Below are 10,778 nucleotides of genomic sequence, written 5' to 3'. Positions count from 1 at the left end.
ATTTAGAAAGGTGTAATGCCTTTATCACAAGGTGTTAATAATGGGTATCAAATTAGTGAGGACATTTTTATATGATTACAATAATTTTTAATTAATTTATGTTTTAAAATTTGTTTTCTCGGGGCACCTGGGTGGCTCAGTGGGTTAAGCCACTGTCTTCAGCTCAGGTCATGATCCCAGGGTCCTGGGATCGAGTCCCGCATCGGGCTCTCTCCTCGGCAGGGAGCCTGCTTTCCTCTCACTCTCTCTGTCTACCTCTCTGCCTACTTGTGATCTCTCTCTCTCTCTGTCAAATAAATAAATCAATAATCTTTTAAAAATAAATAAATAAATAAATAAAATTTGTTTTCTCAGATGTGTATTATTTTTCATTAGATTCTTGTCATTTAAGGTAATCTTTTTATTATACCCTTTATATGATTTAATGATGTATAGACTGTCTTGTATACTAAATTTCTGCTGCCTTAGATATAAAAGAAGTGTTTTCATAAGAAAAATTGAAGTGTAATGGATAATAATAAGCAGTACAAGAGCAGATCTTATACAATTGGAAACAATATTGAATAAATTACCTACTTCTCTCTCAGTGTGGTCTCTACTCCTCTTCCCCAGTATTAGTCTTGATTTGTTAAAGACTTATGAGGTAAAAACTTTGCAACTGCATTTCGATTTAAATATATGTATGTATTTTTTTCTCTGTGTATTTAAATGTTTGCCTTTATTATGCAACTTCTTTTTAAAAAATAAACCTCTGGGGCGCCTGGGTGGCTCAGTGGATTAAGCCACTGCCTTTGGCTCAGGTCATGATCTCGGGATCCTGGGATCGAGTCCCGCATCGGGCTCTCTGCTCAGCAGGGAGCCTGCTTCCCTCTCATTCTCTCTGCCTGCCTCTTTGCCTACTTGTGATCTCTGTCAAATAAATAAATAAAATATTTTAAAATAAATAAATAAATAAATAAATAAACCTTTAAGTTGGCATGGTTTTGCTTATTTCTAATTTTTTAACTGAAGTATAGTTATCATACAACATTACAGTAGTTTCAGGAATATAGCATAGTAAGTCAACAATCATGTACATTAAGAGATGCTTTTCATGATAAGTGTAGTTTTAATGTGTTACCATACAAAGTTGCTACATTGTTTTTGACTGTGTTTCCTATGCTGTCCTTTTCATTCTTGTGACATATTTATTTTATCACTGAAACTTTGTGCCTTTCATCCCCCTCACCTATTTTTGCTATCCCTTCATCCTCCTCTGTTCTGGCAATGACCAGTTTGTTCTCTGTATGTATGAGTACATTTCTGGGTTTTGTTTGTTTCACTGTTTTTTTTCTTTTTTTTTTTTTGAATTCCACATATAAGTGAAATCTCTTGCAACATTTTGAAGATACTCCATACTTGTCCATAAGACCTCTTAGTTTTTCTTGTACTCCATATTACTCATTTATAAACATTTACTAAAATAAATAAATGTATTCATTTCTGTTCATGTTTTTACTAAACTTTTCCTACAAAAATTTTTTGCAATATGTATGTGTTTGTGAACATGTGCAAGTTTGAGTTCCTAGGAGTGGAATTGTTGATCTATGTATTTGAAACAATGATCAGATAGTTAAATGTGAGTATTCATAGTTATTGTCAAACTATCATGCTTGAGATTGTAGTAGTAGCTAAACTGCTTCCCACAGTCTGTGAGAGTATTTGTGTCCACATTCTCAACAAACCGTACCTGATAAATATTCATGGCAGAAAATAATCTCATTAATATGAAATCTTTTTCATATTATCGAGTTTATTTTTAATATGATTTATATTCCTTTTTCTGTGAATCACCTATTAATGCTCTTTTACATATTTCATTCAATCATTGATCTCTTCCATAGTGATTTTTATGACTGATTACATTCTGAGGAAAGGATCCCTTTATTGTTGTGTATGCAGCAATTATCTTTTTGGCTTGTGATGTGTTTTTAACTTTTGTATAGTTTGTAGAATCCTTTTGGCATGCAAAAAATGTTCTTAAGATTTAATATTTAATGTTATTTTGGATTGTTAACTTTAAAAGATTTTCCCACTTGACTTATACCAAAATATTCTTAAACTGTTTTTCAGGAGTTAATTTTTTTAATTTTCTTTATTAAAAATTTCTTTTCAGTGTTCCAGGATTCAGCAGTTAATTTTTTTTAAAAGATTTTATTTATTTGACAGAGATCACAAGTAGGCAGAGAGGCAGGCAGAGAGAGAGAGGAAGGGAAGCAGGCTCCCTGCTGAGCAGGGAGCCCAATGCGGGGCTCGATCCCAGGACCCTGAGATCATGACCTGAGCCGAAGGCAGAGGCTTAAGCCACTGAGCCACCCAGGCGCCCCACCAGGCGACCCATCTGATATTTTTTGACATAGGAGTTGAAGAAGTATGGAGGAATAGTCAGTTTTCTAAATTTCAGGTTTTTTTTTTTTTTAACATTTGCATACTTTTCTTTTGGCCATTGACCTGAATCCTGAGTATTATATTCTAAAGTCTTATTTTTATTTGGATCCAGATCAGGACTCCTGTTTCATTCATCTCTTTGTTCATGTCCCCACTGATACACAATATAATTGCTTTCATATATAACATATTTGTGTTACACATAGGTTTGCAGATGACCACATGGAGGCTCAGCAAAGACTTAAGTCATGCACTTCCTGAAAGAGATGTTTTTTCTTTTTTCTTCTTTTCTTTTTTCTTTCTTTTTTTTTTTTTTTTTGACATCAGGGGTGGGAGAGGGTTTTAATTACATATTCTTTTTCGACTTTTAAAAAAATTGAGATATAATTAACATATAACTTTATGTTAGTTTCATATGAACAATGTAATGATTTGTTATTTATATGTATTGCAAAATCATTCCCACAATTAATGTAGTTGCTGTCTATCACCAATAGTTAGGTCTTTTTCTTTTGATGAGAACTTTTAAGATCTCCTCTCTTAGCAAACTTTTCTGACCTCTTGAACCTTGAATTGTTTTTTTTTTAATTTTTATATTTTAATAAACATATAATGTATTTTTATCCCCAGGGGTACAGGTCTGTGAATCGCCAGGTTTACACATTTCACAGCACTCATCATAGCACATACCCTCCCCAATGTCCATTTCCCCACCACCCTTTCCCCTTCCCCCTCCCCCCAGCAACCCTCAGTCTGTTTCTTGAGATTGAGTCATTTATGGTTTGTCTCCCTCCCAATCCCAGCTTTTCATTTTTTCTTTTCCTACTTCCCCCCAACCCCCCCCACACCTTGCATCTCCACTTCCTCATATCAAAGAGATCATATGATAGTTGTCTTTCTCCGATTGACTTATTTCGCTAAGCATGATACCCTCTAGTTCCATTCACGTCGTCGCAAATGGCAAGATTTCATGTCTTTTGATGGCTGCATAGTATTCCATTGTGTATATATACCACTTCTTCTTTATCCATTCATCTGTTGATAGACATCTAGGCTCTTTCCACAGTTTGGCTATTGTGGACATCGCTGCTATAAACATTCGGGTGCACGTGCCCCTTCGGAGCACCACGTTTGTATCTTTAGGATATATACCCAGTAGTGCAATTGCTGGGTTGTAGGGTAGCTCTATTTTCAGTTTTTTGAGGAACCTCCACACTGTTTTCCAGAGTGGTTGCACCAGCTTGCATTCCCACCAGCAGTGTAGGAGGGTTCCCCTTTCTCCGCATCCTCGCCAGCATCTGTCATTTCTTGACTTGTTAATTGTAGCCATTCTGACTGGTGTGAGGTGCTATCTCATTGTGGTTTTGATTTGTATTTCCCTGATGCCGAGTGATGTGGAGCATTTTTTCATGTGTCTGTTGGCCATCTGGATGTTTTCTTTGCAGAAATGTCTGTTCATGTCCTCTGCCCATTTCTTGATTGGATTATTTGTTCTTTGGGTGTTGAGTTTGATAAGCTCTTTATAGATTTTGGATACTAGCCCTTTATCTGCTATGTCGTTTGCAAATATCTTCTCCCATTCTGTCAGTTGTCTTTTGGTTTTGTTAACTGTTTCCTTTGCTGTGCAAAATCTTTTGAACTTGATGAAATCCCAATAGTTCATTTTGCTTCTGTTGCCTTTGGCGATGTTCCTAGGAAGAAGTTGCTGCAGTTGAGGTCAAAGAGGTTGCTGCCTGTGTTCTCCTCAAGGATTTTCATAGGTTCCTTTCTCACATTGAGGTCCTTCACCCATTTTGAGTCTATTTTCATGTGTGGTGTAAGGAAATAGTCCAATTTCATTTTTCTGCATGTGGCTGTCCAATTTTCCCAGCACCATTTGTTGAAGAGGCTGTCTTTTTTCCATTGGAAATTCTTTCCTGCTTTGTCGAAGATGAGTTGACCATAGAGTTGAGGGTCTATTTCTGGGCTCTCTCTTCTGTTCCATTGACCTATATGTCTTTTTTTGTGCCAGTACCATACTGTCTTGATGATGACACCTTTTTTTTTTTTTTTTTTTTTTTTTTTTTTTTTAATTTTTTATTTATTTTCAGCGTAACAGTATTCATTGTTTTTTCACCACACCCAGTGCTCCATGCAATCTGTGCCCTCCCTAATACCCACCACCTGGTTCCCCCACCCTCCCACCCCGCCCCTTCAAAACCCTCAGGTTGTTTTTCAGAGTCCATAGTCTCTCATGGTTCACCTCCCCTTCCAATTTCCCTCAACTCCCTTCTCCTCTCCATCTACCCTTGTCCTCTATATTATTTGTCATGCTCCACCAATAAGTGAAACCATATGATACTTGACTTTCTCTGCTTGACTTATTTCACTCAACATAATCTCTTCCAGTCCTGTCCATGTTGCTACAAAAGTTGGGTATTCGTCCTTTCTGATGGAGGCATAATACTCCATAGTGTATATGGACCACATCTTCCTTATCCATTCATCCGTTGAAGGGCATCTTGGTTCTTTCCACAGTTTGGCGACCGTGGCCATTGCTGCTATAAACATTGGGGTACAGATGGCCCTTCTTTTCACTACATCTGTATCTTTGGGGTAAATACCCAGCAGTGCAATTGCAGGGTCATAGGGAAGATCTATTTTTAATTTCCTGAGGAATCTCCACACTGTTCTCCAAAGTGGCTGCACCAGTTTGCATTCCCACCAACAGTGTAAGAGGGTTCCCCTTTCTCCACATCCTCTCCAACACGCGTTGTTTCCTGTCTTGCTAATTTTGGCCATTCTAACTGGTGTAAGGTGGTATCTCAATGTGGTTTTGATTTGAATCTCTCTGATGGCTAGTGATGATGAACATTTTTTCATGTGTCTGGTAGCCATTTGTATGTCTTCATTGGAGAAGTGTCTGTTCATATCTTCTGCCCATTTTTTGATATGATTATCTGTTTTGTGTGTGTTGAGTGGAAAAAAGACAGTCTCTTCAATAAATGGTGCTGGGAAAACTGGACAGCTATATGTAGAAGAATGAAACTTGACCATTCTCTTACACCGTACACAAAGATAAACTCGAAATGGATAAAAGACCTCAACGTGAGACAGGAATCCATCAGAATCCTCGAGGAGAACATAGGGAGTAACCTCTTTGATATCAGCCATAGCAAGTTCTTTCAAGATATGTCTCCAAAGGCGAAGGAAATAAAGGCAAAGATGAACTTCTGGGACTTCATCAAGATAAAAAGCTTCTGCACAGCAAAAGAAACAGTCATCAAAACAAAGAGGCAACCCACGGAATGGGAGAAGATATTTGCAAATGACAGTACAGATAAAAGGTTGATATCCAGGATCTATAAAGAACTCCTCAAACTCAACACACACAAAACAGATGATGACACCTTTTTAATAGAGCTTGAAGTCTGGAATTATGATGCCACTGACTTTGGCTTTCTTTTTCAATATTCCTTTCTCTATTCTAGTTCTTTTCTGGTTCCATATAAATTTTAGGATTATTTGTTCTATTCCTTTAAAAAAATGGATGGGATTTTGATAGGGATTGCATTAAATGTGTAGATTGCTTTAGGTAGAATAGACATTTTCACAATATTTGTTCTTCCAATCCATGAGCATGGGATATTTTTCCATTCCTTTGTGTCTTCCTCAATTTCTTTCATGAGGACTTTATAGTTTTCTGAGTATAGATTCGTTGCCTCTTTGGTTAAATTTATCCCTAGGTATCTTATGGTTTTGGGTGCAATTGTAAATGGGACTGACTCCTCAATTTTTCTTTCTTCTGTCTTGCTGTTAGTGTAAAGATATGCGACTGATTTCTGTGCATTGACTTTATATCCTGACACTTTACTGAATACCTGTATAAGTTCTAACAGTTTTGGAGTGGAGCCTTTTGGGTTTTCCACATATAGTATCATATCATCTGCAAAGAGTGATAGTTTGACTTCTTCTTTGCTGATTTGGATGCCTTTAATTTCTTTTTGTTGTATGATTGCTGAGGCTAGGACTTCTAGTACTATGTTGAACAGCAGCAGTGATAACGGACATCCCTGCCGTGTTCCTTACCTTAGCGGAAAAGCTTTCAGTTTTTCTCCATTGAGAATGATATTTGTGGTGGGTTTTTCATAGATGGCTTTGATAATATTGAGGTATGTGCCTTCTATCCCTACACTTTGAAGAGTTTTAATCAGGAAGGGATGCTGCACTTTGTCAAACGCTTTTTCAGCATCTATTGAGAGTATCATATGGTTCTTACTCTTTCTTTTATTAATGTATTGTATCACATTGATGGATTTGCAGATGTTGAACCAACCTTGCAGCCCTGGAATAAATCCCACTTGGTCGTGGTGCATAATCCTTTTAATGTACTGTTGGATGCTATTGACCAGTATTTTGGTGAGAATTTTCGCATCTGTGTTCATCAAAGATATTGTTCTGTAATTCTCTTTTTTGGTGGGATCCTTGTCTGGTTTTGGGATCAAGGTGATGCTGGCCTCATAGAATGAGTTTGGAAGTTTTCCTTCCATTTCTATTTTTTGGAACAGTTTCAGGAGAATAGGAATTAATTCTTCTTTAAATGATTGGTAGAATTCCCCTGGGAAGCTGTCTGGTCCAGGACTTTTGTTTGTTTGGAGATTTTTGATGACTGTTTCAATCTCCTTACTGGTTATGGGTCTGTTTAGGTTATCTATTTCCTCCTGGTTCAGTTGTGGTAGTTTATACGTCTCTAGAAATGTATCCATTTCTTCCAGATTGTCAAATTTGTTGGCGTAGAGTTGCTCGTAGTATGTTCTTATAATTGTTTGTATTTCTTTGGTGTTGGTTGTGATCTCTCCTCTTTCATTCATGATTTTATTTATTTGGGTCCTTTCTCTTTTCTTTTTGATAAGTCTGGCCAGGGGCTTATCAATCTTATTAACTCTTTCAAAGAACCAGCTCCTAGTTTTGTTGATTTGTTCTATTGTTTTTTTAGTTTCTATTTCATTGATTTCTGCTCTGATCTTTATGATTTCTCTTCTCCTGCTGGGTTTAGGTTTTCTTTGTTGTTCTCTCTCCAGCTCCTTTAGGTGTAGGGTTAGGTTGTGTATTTGAGACCTTTCTTGTTTCTTGAGAAAGGCTTGCACCGCTATATATTTTCCTCTCAGGACTGCCTTTGTTGTGTCCCACAGATTTTGAACCGTTCTGTTTTCATTATCATTTGTTTCCATGTATTTTTTCAATTCTTCTTTAATTTCCTGGTTGACCCATTGATTTTTTAGAAGGATGCTGTTAAATCTCCATGTATTTGCGTTCTTTCCAAATTTCCTCTTGTGATTGAGTTCTAGCTTCCGAGCATTGTGTTCTGAAAATATACAGGGAATGATCTCAATCTTTTGGTACCGATTGAGACCTGATTTATGACCCAGGATGTGGTCTATTCTGGAGAATGTTCCATGTGCACTAGAGAAGAATGTATATTCAGTTGCTTTGGGATGGAATGTTCTGAATATATCTGTGATGTCCATCTGGTCCAGTGTGTCAATTAAGGCCTTTATTTCCTTATTGATCTTTTGCTTAGATGATCTGTCCATTTCAGTGAGGGGAGTTTTAAAGTCCCCTGCTATTATTGTATTATTATTATTATTGTTGTATTATTGTTGTATTATTATTATTATTAATGTTGTTGTATTATTGTTGTATTATTATTATTATTGTATTATTGTATTATTATTATTATTATTGATGTATTTCTTTGATTTTGTTATTAATTGGTTTATATAGTTGGCTGCTCCCAGGTTAGGGGCATAGATATTTAAGATTGTTAGGTTTCTTGTTGGACAAACCCTTTGAGTATGATATAGTGTCCTTCCTCATCTCTTATTAGAGTCTTTGGCTTAAAATCTAATTGATCTGATATAAGGATTGCCACCCCAGCTTTCTTCTGATGTCCATTAGCATGGTACATTGTTTTCCACCCCTCACTTTAAATCTGGAGGTGTCTTCGGGTCTAAAATGAATTTCTTGTAGGCAGCATATTGATGGGTTTTGTTTTTTCATCCATTCTGATACCCTGTGTCTTTTGATGGGGGCATTTAGCCCATTAACATTCAGGGTAACTATTAGAGATACGAATTTAGTGCCATTGTATTGCCTATAAAGTGACTGTTCCTGTATATTGTCTCTGTTTCTTTCTGATCTACTACTTTTAGGCTCTCTCTTTGCTTAGAGGACCCCTTTCAATATTTCCTGTAGAGCTGGTTTGGTGTTTGCAAATTCTTTCAGTTTTTGTTTGGCCTGGAAGCTCTTTATCTCTCCTTCTATTTTCAATGATAGCCTAGCCGGATATAGTATTCTTGGCTGCATGTTTTTCTCGTTTAGTGCTCTGAATATATCATGCCAGTTCTTTCTGGCCTGCCAGGTCTCTGTGGATAGGTCCACTGCCAATCTAATGTTTTTACCCTTGTATGTAACAGACTTCTTTTCCCGGGCTGCTTTCAGGATTTTCTCTTTGTCACTAAGACTTGTAAATTTTACTATCAGGTGACGAGGTTTGGACTTATTTTTATTGATTTTGAGGGGCGTTCTTAGCATCTCCTGGATTTTGATATTTGTTCCCTTTGCCATATTAGGGAAATTCTCTCCAATAATTGTCTCCAATATACCTTCTGCTCCCCTCTCTCTTTCTTCTTCTTCTGGAATCCCAATTATTCTAATGTTGTGTCATCTTATGGTGTCGCTTATCTCTCAAATTCTCTCCTCGTGGTCCAGTATTTGTTTGTCTCTCTTTTGCTCAGCTTCTTTATTCTCTGTCATTTGGTCTTCTATGTCACTAATTCTTTCTTCTGCCTCATTTATCCTAGCAGTGAGAGCTTCCATTTTTGATTGCACCTCATGAATAGCTTTTTTAATTCCACTTGGTTAGATTTTTGTTCTTTTATTTCTCCAGAAAGGGCTTTTATCTCTCCGGAGAGGGTTTCTCTAATATCTTCTATGCCTTTTTCGAGCCCGGCTAGAACCTTGAGAATTGTCATTCTGAACTCTAGATCTGTCATGTTACCAATGTCCGTATTGATTAGGTCTCCAGCCTTCGGTACGGCCTCTTGTTCTTTTTTTTGAGGTGAGTTTTTCTGCCTTGTCATTTTGTCCAATAAGATTTGCTTTCTCCTGCTGTGGAATTCTGCTGTTCTTGGTGACTGAAGTTGGTTTTGGATGGGTTTCTTATTGATCTTCTGGGGGAGGGGCCTGTTGTAGTGATTCTCAAGTGTCTTTGCCGCAGGTGGAATTGCACCGCCCTTGCCAGGGGCTGGGCTAAGTAATCCGCTCGGGTTTGCTTTTGGGAGCTTTTGTTCCCTGAGCGCTCTCCGTAGCGTTCCGGAGGACGGGAATGAAGATGGCGGCCTCCCAATCTCTTGGCCCAGAGGAGCTGAGAGCTTGGGGTTCCGCTCCTCAGTGCGCTCTCAGAGCAAAGCACCCAACCGCCCCGCCTCTCTGGCCTGCATCGCACCTTGAGGAAAGCAGTCAATTGCTGGAGCTGGAGAAAAGCGCCGGGTTGCTTCTGTCTCCGCAGCCTCCAGCCACGTTCTGAGCCCACCCAGCCTGCGACCGGCACAAGGTAACCCTGAGCTTAGAGCTCACTCCTCAGCTTTGTCGCTGTAGCCGGCTTCCCCGCTCTAATACCTTCAAGCTCTGTGGCACTCAGACACCCCCAGTCCTTCTGTGACCCCGCGGGACCTGGGGTTATGCTGACCCCACCTGGGCTTCCCCCCGGTTTAGCCTCTGGAGCGATGTCTCCCAGTGGAGTCGACTTTTAAAAGTCCCGATTTTGTGCTCTGTTACTCCGCCGCTTGCCTGGAGCCGGCCCCTCCCCCTGGGGTCTATCTTCCCGTCGCTTTGGATTCACTTCTCCGCAGGTCCTACCTTTCAGAAAGTGATCGATTTTCTGTTTCTAGAATTGTTGCTCTTCTTCTCTTCGATTTCCCGTTGGATTTGTAGGTGTTCACAATGGTTAGATAAGCTGTCTAGCTGATCTCCTGCTACCCGATGTCGTCTCAGCCTGCTACTTCTCCGCCATCTTGACTCCTCCAAGAGATGGTTTTTCTTACAGAAAAATGCCAAGCAGCATTTCAGGAGTCATAGATGAATAACAGCAGATATCTAGAAGGCATAACTCACACAGGCGGAAAATGGAAGCAGTGCTGAAGGTCATGAAGGATGATTTGTTGAATGAAAACACCTGCTCATGGATAACAGTTCTCAGTACTGGAAAACTTTAACTCTTCCTAAGTTAATCTTCTTTAATTGAATCCTGTTAAAAATAATAACTGACTTTTGTTTTATATCTGAACAATTTTAACTTATATATAACACAT

The sequence above is a fragment of the Martes martes genome (assembly GCF_963455335.1).
Source record: "Martes martes genome assembly, chromosome: 10".
Classification (NCBI taxonomy): Eukaryota; Metazoa; Chordata; class Mammalia; order Carnivora; family Mustelidae; genus Martes; species Martes martes.
This window is presented reverse-complemented; position numbering follows the sequence as displayed.